The sequence below is a fragment of the Rhyacophila brunnea genome, unplaced genomic scaffold (genome assembly GCF_057557595.1).
Source record: "Rhyacophila brunnea isolate RB1 unplaced genomic scaffold, BYU_Rbru_1.0 scaffold_15, whole genome shotgun sequence".
NCBI classification, from domain to species: Eukaryota; Metazoa; Arthropoda; class Insecta; order Trichoptera; family Rhyacophilidae; genus Rhyacophila; species Rhyacophila brunnea.
The window spans coordinates 788,436-803,791 of record NW_028232806.1 but is presented as its reverse complement, the minus strand read 5'-3'; the positions used below and the strand labels follow the sequence as shown (position 1 = coordinate 803,791).

The 15,356-nt window shown below is 36.4% G+C and overlaps 1 protein-coding gene across 1 annotated transcript in view; it reads left to right on the top strand.

The window, feature by feature from the left end:
- The window catches only part of Pgant1 (Polypeptide N-Acetylgalactosaminyltransferase 1), a 79,372-nt gene that overhangs the window by 44,468 nt on the left and 19,548 nt on the right, over positions 1–15,356 (top strand). The gene's annotated exons all lie outside the window — the stretch shown is intronic.

The window sequence follows — 15,356 nt, the reverse complement described above, 5'->3', positions numbered from 1 at the left end:
TTTTTAAATCATCATCATCAATAAATTATATTGGCATCAATTATTATACTTGTTATAAGAACATCAGAAAACGAGTTGCCACATTTTTTACAATCGACCCACCCCGTATCCCTATCTCGCAATAATCATCCCGAGCCAAAATGTTAATCCCGGGATTTCGGGATTACAATTTGACGATCCCGGGATCCCAGGACTGATCCCGGAATTGACATTTATGTATTTGAATAGTTAATATAAAATTTTTATTTTAACATTGATAAAATCGGTCAAAAATTTCTAGTATAATTTATATTATTTGAGACATTTTTATCCGCCAGACACAACACAAATTTTGTCATTAACAACGAACCAATCGAACGTGTGACCCCATTATAAATATTTATGTACATGGGTCAATGAGAAATGGGACCAGTTTCAGGAAATAAAAACTAGAATTGAGATCGCAAGGAGTGCCTTTCTCAAAATGAGACGCCCCTTAGCAATCGAGACCTTAACCTAGGTCTGGGACTGCGTATGGTACGTTGTTATGTTCTCTCAATTCTTTTCTATGGTTGGAAGTGTGGACGCTAAATCACGAGATTCACGGAGACTTGAAGCTTTCGAAATGACGTGGTTGTATAGACCCTTCCTCAAAATTCCTTAGACTGACCGGGCGACAAACGTTGAAGTTCTCAATCGAATGGGGAAGGACTGAGAAGTTCTACGTAGTATCAAAACCAGGAAACTACAGTACATCGGCCACATTATGAGAGGACAAAAGTATAGCATTCCCCAACTTGTCATTCAAGGAAAGATCAATGGTAAGCGTAGCGGCGCTCGTGGTGCAGTGGGTAAGGCACTGGCCTTCCGCCCGAGCGTTCTGGGTTCGATTGCCGGTGAGGACACAATATTTATGTGTTTTTCTCAAAGCCTGGGTGTTTGTGATTGTCCAAAAATTACTAACAACCACCTTGTGCGAAAAAGCAAGGACATGGTTATTAATAATTCTGAAAATGGTAAGCGTAGCAGAGGACGGCGCCGCATTTCGTGGCTTAAGAACCTCCGTGATTGGTACGTGAACTGTTCCGGGTAGCAAACGACAAATCTAAGATCGCCTTGATGGTGGCCGACCTCTGATAGGGATGGCACAATAAGAAGAAGACATTTATTGTTAATATTGTGTACGTTCAATCTTGGAAATATATAGGTTTAATGGAGTAAATAATATTGTATGAATTTTCATCTTGCATATTGAAAACAAATGTGCGTGCAGTCCTTTTGATACTTTCCCTTCCAGTTTTTAGCACCACATTACATTTTTTTACACTTAGCTGTAGCTCCATCCACTGATAGTATATAGTCAAATAGTATTTCCATATTGAGTTTATATCACCATCTTTCTTGCGAATATGAAATTTAAATTCTTTATCGATTTTAATGGGCAAAAATATTTTAAAGAAATATCCGTGGGTGTCCTGTTGAAATGCTATATATTCTTAGAACTGATTGAAATAAAAAAAGGTTCCAGATTACATATTATTTGATAGAAGTGATTTTTTTGTCGATTGATCATATTTTCAAATTTCTGATTGTTATCATTTTAAAACGATAGATAATAAATAGCAATAAATGACGTTTTATTGACGACAAATGCATTAACTTCCCTAGATGTTATGATCGTGTTTAGATTTTAATGCATTTGCTATACATTAAAACATTATTCATCGCATTAAATGAGGTTTACTTTTTCTATTTAATATTTTTCGTCGTCTAAATTCATTTAGTTACCTAAATAAACGGATTTATTATTTTTCTGATGTTGTTACGATTGCGTTTGGCAGCAAAAAATGTATTATCCGTGAGCATCCGGCGATTCCCCCTCTGACATGTGCAGGTACATATACGTCATTAACATAATGATTTTCTACACATACCAATTGATTGTGATTGATAAAAAAACCAATCCCGAAAGTTTCGGGATTATGTTTACTAATCCCGGGATTCATAGGTATCGAAAATTGTCCGGGATCCAGGGATTGGATTCCATAATCATAATATATCAGTCCCTCCTCCGTAAGAGGACCTCTGAACTATTATCCATTTATTGCAAGTTGCACTAAGCTTACACCGCCATCTGCAGAGAATGTCACTTGCATCAACAATGTAATTGCCTAGTTTCGAGTGTTTCGACTAGTCAAAACCAGTTTATGTGTATTTTATGTCTTAACAGTCGAGTAATTACATATACCTATATAGCCATTAAGCGGATTCCTACTGATTTTATTAATTTGTACAGCCTGTGTTTTATTGTTTGGATTGGCTGAAGCTATAAAAATATGTATGTTATACATACCTGTAAGCAGTGGCGCACCCAGGATTTAATATTGGGGGGGGCCCAAGGAGGATAATGTAAATTAGTCACATATGATCTTTTTCTTCTTCACAGCCTAATTTCTCGTTTATCGGCCTTTTGTCTATTGCACTCGGTGTACCTACACCATGGTCCCCACATCCTGAAACGGGCCCTCAGGATAGGATATTTGGCTGGCCCCCTACCTACCGCGAAGATTAAAGGCAGTGTGAAACACTACATTAACGTTTTTCAAATTGTGTTTTAGTTCAAATTAAGGGTACTCATACAGTGAATTATTGGCGATTTTTAATATATTTACTTTAATAATGGAGGTGCCGAGTATCGACACATAATAATCAAAAAATATATTGCACAATTATATAATTGAAAATGTTCATGGCCATAAAGTATAGTAGCTCCGCAGGCGACTTTTTTTACTATTAAAGCTAATGTATGATGACGACCCGACACGCCGGCCCCCCCACAGCCCGGGCCCCGAGGCGGTGTGGCGGGTCGACTACATAATTGAGATAAACACCTTAAAATATATGCTCTGATGGCTTAAAAAAGTCGCCCGCGGATTATAACCATTTTAAAATATATGGTTGTGCAATGAAATTTTTGGTTATTATGTGTTGATACTCGACAACTCCATAATTCGATGTGTTAAAAATCTGAATTTTTATTGACCTCGAACACCATTTAGAAAACGGCACTATAGAGCGTCAGACTGTCTTTAACCTTGGTGATAGGTAGGGGGCCCACCAAAGATCCTGGCTTGGGGGCCCGATTCAGGATGTGGGGGCCATGCCTGTAAGCATGGCCTTCACAGGGGAAAGCTGACAGGGCTCTAAGAGCCTGGGGCCTGGCGTGGCGGGTCGACCTGATAACTAAGATAAACACACATCACAAATTTGTCCTAATGGGGAAAAAGTCGCCTGCGGCGCTATTTTACGTATAAAGCCTTAAAACATTTTAAAATGTCTAATTGTGTGATGCAATTTTGGTTACTGTGTGTCGATATTCGACAACTCCATTATTCAAATAAATTTATTCAATAATACAAAAAAAAATATACCGAATAACCTTAATTTATTATACCTGAAACAACATTTAGAAAACGATTCTCTACAAATTTCCACTGCCTTTAACCCTAGCGATGGGTATGGGGCCCACCAAATATCCTGGCCTGGGGGCCCGCTTCAAGATGTGGGGGCCATGCATGTAAGATCATCCTTATACCTACTACCTCAATTTGGGTATGCGACGAAAGCTTATATGTCTGCATCTTTTCAATCATCACACTCCAAGCATTGGTGGCCAGGGGTTGATGTAGGCTGTTAAAATTCGACATAAATAGTGCACAATAGACTTTGTCAGTCGTACTTATTTGTTTTCATTGAATTACGAATACAATTCGCAGATGGTGCTGGTTAGTTTTTAAGATTCAATTAAAACCTTCTTAAACCAAACCATAATGGTTTAGGTATGCTATGGGTGATACGACATAAAATAATGCACACTTTTTCAGTCATACTTACTTGTTTTCGTTGAATTAAGAATACATATTATAGATGGTGTTGTAAGCTTTTTTTTTTTTTTTTTAAATTCATTAAGCCCTGCCTAAATCAAACCATAATCGGTAAACTATCTGAAACTATGTATGGTTTAACGGCATAACTTGAGATATTTTATACATAAACGATTTTTTTTGTATAATTATTATCTACTATGGCTTAGATTAGGCAGGGTTTACTTAATTGAATTTTAAAATTTAACAAAATAATACCTACTATCTACACATTGTAGTATTAGTTCAATTAAAACAAATACGCTATTTTTATTCAATGAATAATTCACAATATTTAAGAATTTAATACTCTAAGTATTCAACTTACATAATTTTGAAATGACAGCTTTAGCATAGTGGTCTATGCGCTCCGGGCGCGATACCTGGAGAGATGCAGGTTCGATTCCTGTAGGTTGTCTTAGAGGCCATTCATGGACTGAAACCGTATGCGGTTTAGATCCGTGTGCCATACTAAACTTATGATTTTTGTTCATGAAAATATATTTTCACTAAATTTGTAAGTGTAACTGTATGGTATAAACGGATACGATCGGATATTTATAATATACTTTGTGAAAATATATTTCCATGAACAGAAAAGATAAGATTAGTATGGTAGACGGTTCAAAACCGCATTCGGTTTCAGTCCATGGATGGCCTATTACTTAAAAAAAAAAAAAAACATTTTTTTCTATTGGCTGTAAGTAATACATTTTTTTCAGAAGTGTTTTCAAAATTAATTATTATTATTATTATTAAATACGTTTGGCTGACAAAGTTCAGTGTGCACTAATATATCCGTTGAACGGATTCATATTGCTTTTATTAATTTGTACAGCATGTGTGTTATTTTTGGATTGGCTGTAGCTATAAAAATATATATGTCAAATCTTGTGTCACCGGTTCTCTATAAATAGCAGATTTTTCGATAATTATTCCACTATCGGCTCAGTCAACAATACTCAATGATCTTTGATATTTTAAAACAACAAAAAATAGTATAATTTTACATTTTTCAAAAATTGAAGATTGAAATGCGCACGTGTATTCTGCGCAGTTCCAATTTTAAAAACACTTCTGTGTAGTCGATGATTGACGAACAAAGCAAATGAAAATTATGTTGCTGTCAGTGTCAGAGAGCATTTCGTGGCTCGAGAACCTCCGCGATTGGGACGAGTGCAGCTACACCGAACTGTTCCGGATAGCGGATGATTAAGCGAAGATCGCCCTGGTGGTGGTGGCCGACCTTCGTTAGGGTAGTGGTACGACAAGAAGAATAAATTATGGAGGACATTTAATTTAGAGATCTCACCACAGAAATTAATATGATATTAACAAGATAAAAAGAACTTTTTATAGGTATACCACGTTTTTAAATTTTCTGTTGAATTATATAAACTTGACAATTCTATGTATTAATAAATATAAAATACTGAAATACCATTTTGACATTTCATATTGATTTCCATAGTAACGCACGTATATATTAATAATTTAGTTGCTAGGACCCCCTTAGCAACCAATAATAGTGAGTAGTAAATATTGCTTTGAACGAATTTGAATTTGAAAATGAATTCAATCCTGCTTAAAGATGGCCAAAAGTATTAAAAAAATGCATTCCCGTCGTGTTCTGATATATTCTAAAAGTTTCAAATGTCTAGCTAGTCGGGAAGTTAGTTAACAATCTTGGACAAACAAGAAAAAATCTGTACGGGACAAACAAGAATACGAGCTAATAAAAACATGGTAATAAATGCGAGATCTAGTCGCCAGTGACTTTAAAGTCAGTTTTGGATTATGATTTAATGACGGTCAGGTCAATAATCGCAAGAAATACAAAGCTCTTTGAGTGTATTTTCAATATCGAATGCGCGTTTTTTTACGTGATAAACTTTAATGCATATTATGATACGTACATAAATATTGAATATAACATTTTTATTATACTTATTTCTCCACACTCGAGATTTATAACTTCTTACAGCCACACCCAGAAGGCCGTCCATTTTCCTTATTTTTGTGTTCCCCGGATGTCACTCTGTGAATAGGTACCGAAATATTGACATTTAGGAAAATTGCGTAATAGTGATCACTGTCTACAAACGCGCACACAAGGGGGGGGGGGTTCCAACCTGCCACTGGAAATGCTAATTGGGAGGGCGATAACTATGTTCAACCAAATTGCTTCGGGTGTTGATATATTCCACTTGCGTGAGAGCGAGTTTAGGTGGACGCTATTTTATAAATTCTTGAAATAGGGTCTCCTTAGCAAACTCGGCGTACTTTGAACTTCTATAGATATGTAATTGTATTTTCACTGCTTTTGTATTTTTATACTTACCTGCTATGTTCTCTTTTTATAATATCATTTTTATCGCTTTTATTACTTTTTTCTTCTTCTTTATAATAATGTTTCATGTCATATTGTGAACGTCTTTAGGATAAGTGTATGCTCAGAATATCAGTCCTATGCGACATTTCTTTTCAAAACTCGGCTACAAATCGCTGTCCTCAGTTCCCAATGAACACGACAAAATATTCACCAGAATCGCCACCGCCTTGCGCTACAATGAATTTTTAAGGGTTTTTGCAAGGCGGTTTAATAGACCCTGGCCGAATTCAAATTAGCAATACCCGATGCGGGTAGAAGAATAGTTTTCAATAAGGCATATTCTCTCAGCCGGCACAATATTCATTTGACTAGCATCAAGTAGAGTAGTTTGCGTGCCAAAGTCCTTAAAGAAACCTCGATAGTAAATGCGAGGTATCCATTAAGGCAACGTCTTAAACTTATAATTTGTAATGTCCACAATCTGTTAAAAAATAAATTGAATTGAATTGAAAGGAGACGTATTATGTTTTGGTTTTCTATATTTTTGTTATGGTTTGTTATATTTTTTTACCTCTGCATTCGTATTTAATGTATTCCTAATCTAACCCATATCAAAGAGTGCCATACTTACTTCAACTTGACCCCAAAACATTGTTCTTAAAGTAATGCGAACGTTAATTATTCTGAAAATCACTAAAGAAAGTGTTGCAATTAAACGGATTCTGATTTCATTTAAAATTAATTACCTATTGTTTTGTAGGATTTTAGACTGTGTTTTTTATGGCCAAGTCAAAACCAATTACGTTGCAGATGTAAAATGATGAAAGTGAATCAGTTAGTCAAGGCGTACGCAAATAGCGGGTGATCCAAAGGTACATACCGCCCCTCAGTGGCGAAGGGTGGAGGTAGGCTGTTAAGATACGCCATTAATAGTGCACACAAAATTTTGTCAATCATACGTATTTGTTTTTATTGAAATTAGACTACAATTTACAGATTGTGTTGGTTAGTTTTTAAAATTCAATTAAACATGCGGAAACCAAGCATAATAGAGAATAACCAAAAAATACTCATCTATCTATAAAATATCTAAAATTATGCAATTGAATCATAGATAACTTTGAATATTTTAAGTATAGTTGCTTTAGGCAGGACTTAATGAATTGAAAAAAAAAATGAACCAACAATATGACGTGTAATATGTATTTTTAATGCAAAGAAAACAAATAAGTATGAATGAAAAACTGTGCACAATTTTGTCGTATCGTCCAAAATATACCAAATCTATTATGGTTTGGTTTAGGCAGGGTTTAATTGACTTTTAAAAACTAACCAATACCATCTGTAAATTGTAGTCTTAGTTCAATAAAAACAAATACGTATGACTAACAAAGTGTAATGTGCACTATTTAAAGCGGATCTTATCAGCCTACCTCCACCCTTCGCCACTGCCGCCCTTAAGACTTGATACATACAGAATTTAGGGCATCCATGTCGGGTTAAACCAAAATCGTTTAACCGTGTAACTGTGCGTTTTTTTAATAACTGATAACTGGTCATAGTCTTGGTATTTGGATGAAAGGGGTAGTTAAATAGAATAGAATAGATTAGCAACAAATAAATTTGGCAGCGAAATTACTTTACACTGTAAATTGTAACTGTGGTTATTTATTACGCATGCCAATTCTATAGGGAAACATCTCAAATTTTCAAGGTTTGGAGTTAATAATGCCATTCGATGTAGAAAGGTCTTTTCTTTATAATTCAACAAAAAAAATAATCAAAAATTTCTTCAGGGGGTCATAGAGTCGAATAACCCTTTATGGGATTAATCATTAATTGAATAATGTATGGGTTGATTATTTTGTTAAACCGTAAAATTTTATTGTGCACTGCTGAGCTCATTTGAACTAAATAAAAAAAAAATACAAGATAAAAAGAACTTTTTATATACCACGTTTTTAAATTTTCTGTTGAATCATATAAATTTGACAATTCTATGTATTAATAATTTAGGACAAATAAGGCAATTGTCAACAAATCATTTTTTTGCTATTTTGCGACAAACAAACAAAATATAGAATACTGAAATGTCATTTTGATTTCCGTAGTAACGCACGTATATATTAATAATTTAGTTGCTAGGACCACCCCCTTAGCAACCAATAATAGTGGATTAGATTACGGATTTCTTCCGAAATAACTTTTCATACAAAACAGAATTAACTGAAAATGAATTCAATTCTACTTAAAGATGGCTAAAAGTATTAAAAGAATGCATTGGCATCGTGTTCTGATATAAGTATTCTAAAAGTTTCAAATGTCTAGCTAGTCGGGAAGCTAGTTAAAAATCGATTGCAAGATTTGTACTGGATAAACAACCACCGGTCAAACAAGAATACAAGCTAAGAAAAACGTGGTAATAAAATAAAAAACGTGGTAATAAACACATTTACCTAAAAAAATAAATTGAATTGAAGAATGAAAGTGGGTATATTTCCATGAACAGAAATCATATTTTTCGGTTTAGGCAGAGGGGGGCAAACTGCGGCCCGCCGGGTATTTTTTTGCGGCCCGCCATCATTAATTGTACTTTTGATTACGAATAACTTTTTTATATATTTTTAAAAAATATTGACAATAGATAAATTTTTTTTTAGCAATAGTACGCGATCCATTTTCAATGATATTGATACTTGATAGTGTACCTACCGACAGAGCTACAACTTGAGATTATTGATCTGCAGTGTGACACTGATTTAAGAGAAGTCGTGAAGAAATCTCCAATTTTACAATGCCCTTAATTCAGACAAATTCGACCAACTTAAAGATTATGCAAGTAAAATTTTCATTATTTTTGGATCATCCTATCTATATATGTGAACAAAAATTTTCGATCATGAACCTCAATAAAAATTCTTTACTATCAAATATCTCTGATGCCCATTTACAAGCAGTTTCGAGAATATCAACTACAAAATTAACACCTGAATTTAAAAAAATGTAACAGTTTCATTCTTCTCATTAATTTTTTTGTAATGTTTATTTTTCGTGATAATAAATAGTGTATATCAAAAAATGATATTTTACTTGCGGCCCGCCGCTCATTTTGAATTCTTGAATTTGGCCCTCCATCCAAAAAGTTTGCCCGCCCCTGGTTTAGAGTATGGCACACGGTTCTAAACCGAATACGGTTTCAGTCTATGGATGGCCTCTAGGTATGGCCATTATTGGCTATTTTGAACTATTATTCATAGACCGGTTGACTTTTCACAGTCATATTAGCTTTATGCCATAGTAATATGCTAATCAGTTTTACAATACACTCTCTTAACATAAATAAAACATTACATATATTCTTAATCGGGAGATTGTTGATTAGTCCGTAGTACTTGTGTGTAAGAATTAAATAATATTGTATGCCAGCGATCCAATATGTTTCGTAATGCAGTGATTCCCAACCGGTGTGCTGTAGGATTTCATTCCATTTCCTTCACAAATAATGTAAATTCTGATAAAAAAGTATTTTCGTACAATTTCTCACAAAATCTATGTAAATAAATTATGCGACCACGATGGCTGAGCGGTAACGTATCCGGTTAGTGTCACAGGTCTGGCTAAATTCACATGTTATTTTTCAATGTGTGTGTTGAATACAGAAAATGGACCTAATATGTTAGGCAAGTTGCATGCACTTCTCGTAAAAAGTGTTACCAAACCGCTTTTTGGGGCGGCCAAGATCATATTGGATTCTGGAGCCAATGAAAAAATAATTTAAAAGTCGCCTGCGGCTCAATTGTTTGCGCCGTAATAGGTATATTAAAACAATCGATTATTATTTATCGGTAGTTAAAAAACGCTGTTTTTGTAGAATATCAGTCTATACAATATATTCCGCATTGTATTTACTTGAAATTATGCAAAAAATATTGAACCTATTTCGGTGTTTGATGGTTTAAAAATTAAATTAAATCTATTAAACAAAAAAAAAAAAAAAAACTAAAAGCCAATCGCTTATTATGCTTTCTGTGCCCGCCTGTTATTGGGACCAACACACACATGGACCCTCCAAATCAACCCGCCCCGCATCACACTCAGTCTTAATTGAGCGTATCACGAGGCCCTACGCTTGATGTGAAGCATAAGCAGTAATTACGCCTGGGAATGTCTCAGGAGCATATACCCAAGACCAAGTTCCTACTCTTTCGAATGAGCTTTAACTAAGTTTAATGTAATTTAATAAAAAAGTGCCATGGGAGACTTAACAAAAATATTTCAAACTTTTTAAATGCAATATAATTGGATTTTGTGGCGACCTGGTCAGACGGCCCGGTGGGCCCAACAGCTGGACCGTCTTGAGCATCTTTCCCATTCGGAGCACATTCTCGGACATTCTCAGAGGATGTGGTTTGCATATTGTAGTTCTTCGCCACATGAACATGAACCGGGTAAAAAGTCCAAGCTCGTAGAGCTTGGCAGCGAATCCACCATGGCCTGTCAAAAACTGACGGGTGTAGTAGTCAGGAGTCAATTTGGTTATCTCCAATCGCCATTGAACATTCAGAAATAACAAATATGTGCGCTTGCCCTAGGTAGAAGTATCCCACTTTCGCTGCCAGGTCTTCGACGCCGTATCCAGCCTCATAAGATGTATTGTCCGTTTCCTCGAGAATACTTTTCTAGTATCAAGGTTTGGAGGCGGGGTAAGGTGAATGTCACCAACAACGGCTTTCTAACCTTTGACAAGCATCGTGGATGCACGGGGTACCTGTATGTGCAGGTGTAGAGGCAGTGGCGCACCCAGGTTTTAATATTGGGGGGGGGGGGGCAAGAAGGAGAATGTAAATTAGTCCCATAGGCTCTTTTTCTTCTTCACATCCTTATTTCTCGTTTATCGGTCTTTTGTCTATTGCACTCGGTGTACCTACACCATGGTCCCCAAATCCTGAAACGGGCCCTCAGGCTAGGATATTTGGCGGCCCCCCTACCTACCGCTAAGATTAAAGGCAGTGTGAAGCACCAAATTAACGTTTTCCAAATTGTGTTTTGGTTCAAATTAAGGGTACTTATACAGTGAATTATTGGCGATTTTTAATACATCTACTTTAATAATGGAGCTGTCGAGTATCGACATATAATAATCAAAAAATATATTGCAGAATTATATAAGTATTTGAAAATGTTCATGGCCATGAAGCGTAATAGCGCCGCAGGCGACTTTTTTTACTGTTAAAGCTAATTTATGATGTGTGTTTATCTCACTTATCTGGTCAACCCGATACGCCGGACCCCCCATAACCCGGCCCCCTAGGCTAGAGCCCTGTCAGCCCTCCCAAGCTATGACCTACACCACTCCGGAATTCGGGTGGACACGGAGGATTTTTTGACAGTTCCATTAGGGATTGGGTTTCTAAAAAAACCGATTTTTGTGTTAGAAATTAAAATCTAAGAAATTTTTCTAAAAACGGTGCTGGAGAATAATTGCAAATAATTTTTTTGCCGTGTTTTTATTTGTCTAAGCCCAAATGTATAGTTTATTGGACTTCAATTATTTGAATGTTTAAAATCATTCTGATAATTTTCATGTTTGGGGGGGTGCCAGGGCCCCTTGCCCCCCCCCCCCTGGGTACGCCACTGACTGTTGGTCACTAAGACTAAAATTTTTGGGGAGGTGAGCCTTGAATTTTTATTTTCTGATGTCGGGGGCCCGTGGTATGAAAAAGTTTGAGAAGCACTGGTCTAGACTCACGAGCTACAATATTTATGCCAAATTCCACCGAAAAAAATGTTTTTTTGATTTACACCACCACCGACTGTGGTGGTTGTAGTCGTTCTTTTCGCCGAATTTTTATTGTCGATTTTTTAATATTGAGGTTCCAAAATATTAAGTGACAATGGACAAAAAAAAGTATTATTGCATTTAGGCGGCTCTCGTGGTGCAGTTGGTAAGGCGCTCGCCTTCCACCCGAGAGTTCCTGGGTTCGATTCCCGGCCATGACAAAAACATTTATGTGTTTTTCTCAAAGCCTGGGTGTTTGTGATTGTTCAAAATTACTAACAACCACCTTGTACGAAAAAGCAAGGACATGGTTATTAATAATTCTAAAAAAAAAAAAAAAACTTATACACAAACCTCTTCAACACAACACAGCCTAATTTCTCATTGATCGATCTTTTGTCTATTGCACTCCGGAATTCGAGTGGACACCGAGAATTTTTTGACAGTTCCATTAGGGATTGGGTTTCTAAAATAACCCGACATTTTAGAAATTTTTGTGTTGGAAATTAAAATCTAAGAAATTTTTGTATAAAGGTGCTGGTGAATTACATTCTGATAATTTTTATTTTGGGGGGTGCTAGGGCCCCCTGCCCCCCCCCTGGGTGCGCCACTGTATAGAGGTGTGGATTCCGGCCAGGACAGGAAGCGTGTCCGTGGAAGTTGTGCAGTAGGCCTTTGTGATAAATAACATCGCACTACGCTGCCCACTTAAAAGGATATTCCTAATTTTGACACTTATGTGTATACGCGTACACCACACGTTAGCAGCGTGGGCAATGATACCCATGAATATGGCGTCATAGGCAATTTTAAGCACCCTTTAACGTAGACCCCATCCGTCACCAGCCATACGGCCGACTCTCTGGAAGGCCGTTCTGCCCTTATGGACCTGAGCCCTAGCATGGTGATCGAAATTCAACATAGTGTCCAATTGAACGCTGATATAGGTGACAGTCTTTGAAACTTAAAACTAGTATTACCAAAGCGGACTGTGGGTGGCTGCCATGGCCCCTACAGGGGGGGGCTGACAGGGCTCTAGCCTGGGGGCCCGGCGTGGCGAGTTGACCAGATAAATGAGATAAACACACATCACAAATATTCTTTAATTGCAAAAAAGTCGCCTGCGGCGCTATTTTCCTTCGATAATATTATTATTTTAAAGTATGTGGTTGTACGATACACCATAATTCAAATGGATGTATTAAAATATACAAAAAAACACTCAATATACACTTTGACCACGTACACCATTTGGAAAACACTACTGTGAGCGTCACACTGCCCTTATCCTTAGCGATAGGTAGGGGGGGCCGCCAAAGATCCTAGTCTGGGGGCCCCCTTCAGGACGTGGGGCCCATGGTGGCCGCGTTCATTTAAGTCTACCTGCGCATCTATTCTATACACAAGACTGCTTTCGGCCGCTACGGCAGCTATCTAGGGTAGGTTTGTATCGAAGTATTAGCACTTATTATAACAATTACAATAAGTGCTATGTTTTAACAGCACCTCTTTTGGCTGTGGTAAATTTTAGAGCGAGATGGACAGTTTTGGCTGTTTAGACGGCTAACTTATTGTAATTGTTACAATTACCTATTTTAGGAAATCATTTTAGAAAATAAAAATTTTGGAAGGTGCGAAAGACAGTCTACTTAATTTTCCCAGTGCCTCAATTGATTTTAGGGTTTCGCCAACTGCACTCTCAATCTTTTTGTTATTGCTATTAAATGGTATTAAAAAAATATTGTAATACCTACTCTTTAGTTATAGAAACTCTTTGTGTGAAATGCGTAACATAAATATTTTTCAGTGTGTTGTGACGTGAAAAAGATTGAGGATCGCTTTCGTTATAGGTAGTTATGGAATGTCTTCTAATGCTGAATAAAATTAATCTCTCAATGAAATCTCAATTTTATGGTTGTTAAATATTGGTTTGACCTTGATTAGCACATGAGTGTAGATAGTAGTCTAATCTTCTGCTTATTCAGTGTACGGAAATTTCATTGCAGATTAATTCTGGACTGTTGGCAACCTTAGGGCTCAGACACACGACACTGCAGTTCTTGATTCCAATTGCTATGTCCTGTATGCTGTAATAATAATATCTCCTGCCTTCAGAGTAATGATATATAGAGAGCGCCTATTTTTCGGCAAAATGAAGCCGTGTTTCTTGCGTATAACGCACAGTAGAACCTCGATTTTATTATTATCAACTTGAGTATGAAACGTTATACCATCGTGTTGCTTCTCAGTACGGCTACCAAATTTAAACACAACATAGTCAAAAATATGTTCTACTAAAATGACTGAAAATAATTACCACTAACTTTATATTTAACATAAAACAATAAATTTCAGCAACACATGCTCATAGTTTTTAGATGAATGTAATCAGTCAAATCCATTTTACAGGTAACTCTAATAAAAATATTTAATTCAGCCGTAGAAATTCTATCTTACTCTAACAGTGGTTTCCAAACTTTATCTTACTACGCCTCCCTTTAAAAAAAAAATTAAACTTGGCGCCTCCCCTCTCCCTTTATTCCATTTAATTAATACAGACACATTTTTACGTCTATAAATGTACCAATACAAAAAATGAGATATATAATTACATACAGAAGTACAGTATAGATTAATATAAGTACATAAATATATTCATTTTTCAATTTATTTGATTTTCATGCGATTTATGTGCCTATTTATTAGCACAAAGTGCTTTTTTCTACTAAACGGGCCTGCATTGATTTATTCACTCAATTTTAACCAAATAGACAAGTTTAGCAATAAAGTTCTTGACCATGTCAGAGTGGAGGTTTGTATTGACAGATTTTGTTTTTATGATAAATGGATGTCAGCTACTTGCTAAAAAATAATATGTGTACATGCCAGACCCAGGTTCGAACCTGGGACCCACGGCGTAATAGGCCAACTCTCGCGAGTCCACCGTGGGTGTACACCGTGGGCAATAAAGTTATCGTTCCTAAACAAATTTGTCTCTTCAATATGATTTGACCATTTTATATCATTTTTACAGGAGATAGCTAGCGCACTTCACAATAGTACAGATGTGAGGTATAATAAAATCAGTCTCCATATCTTCAGACAGGTTTGCGAACAACCTAACTTTTATAGGACTGTGTATGTAGTTTATAACTAGTGGCCGTTTTATTAACTATGCACTTGCAAACTACAAACCTGTGGCTACTTGTGTTGAACTTTTCGCGCCTCTCAGTTTGGAAATCGCTGCAGTCTATAACGCATAGTGCGGAGATATAAGCGTGCCGAATTCTTACTCACTCGTACTTATGGTTTGTTTTTGTTCAGGCCTTGGTCCTGCCTGTTT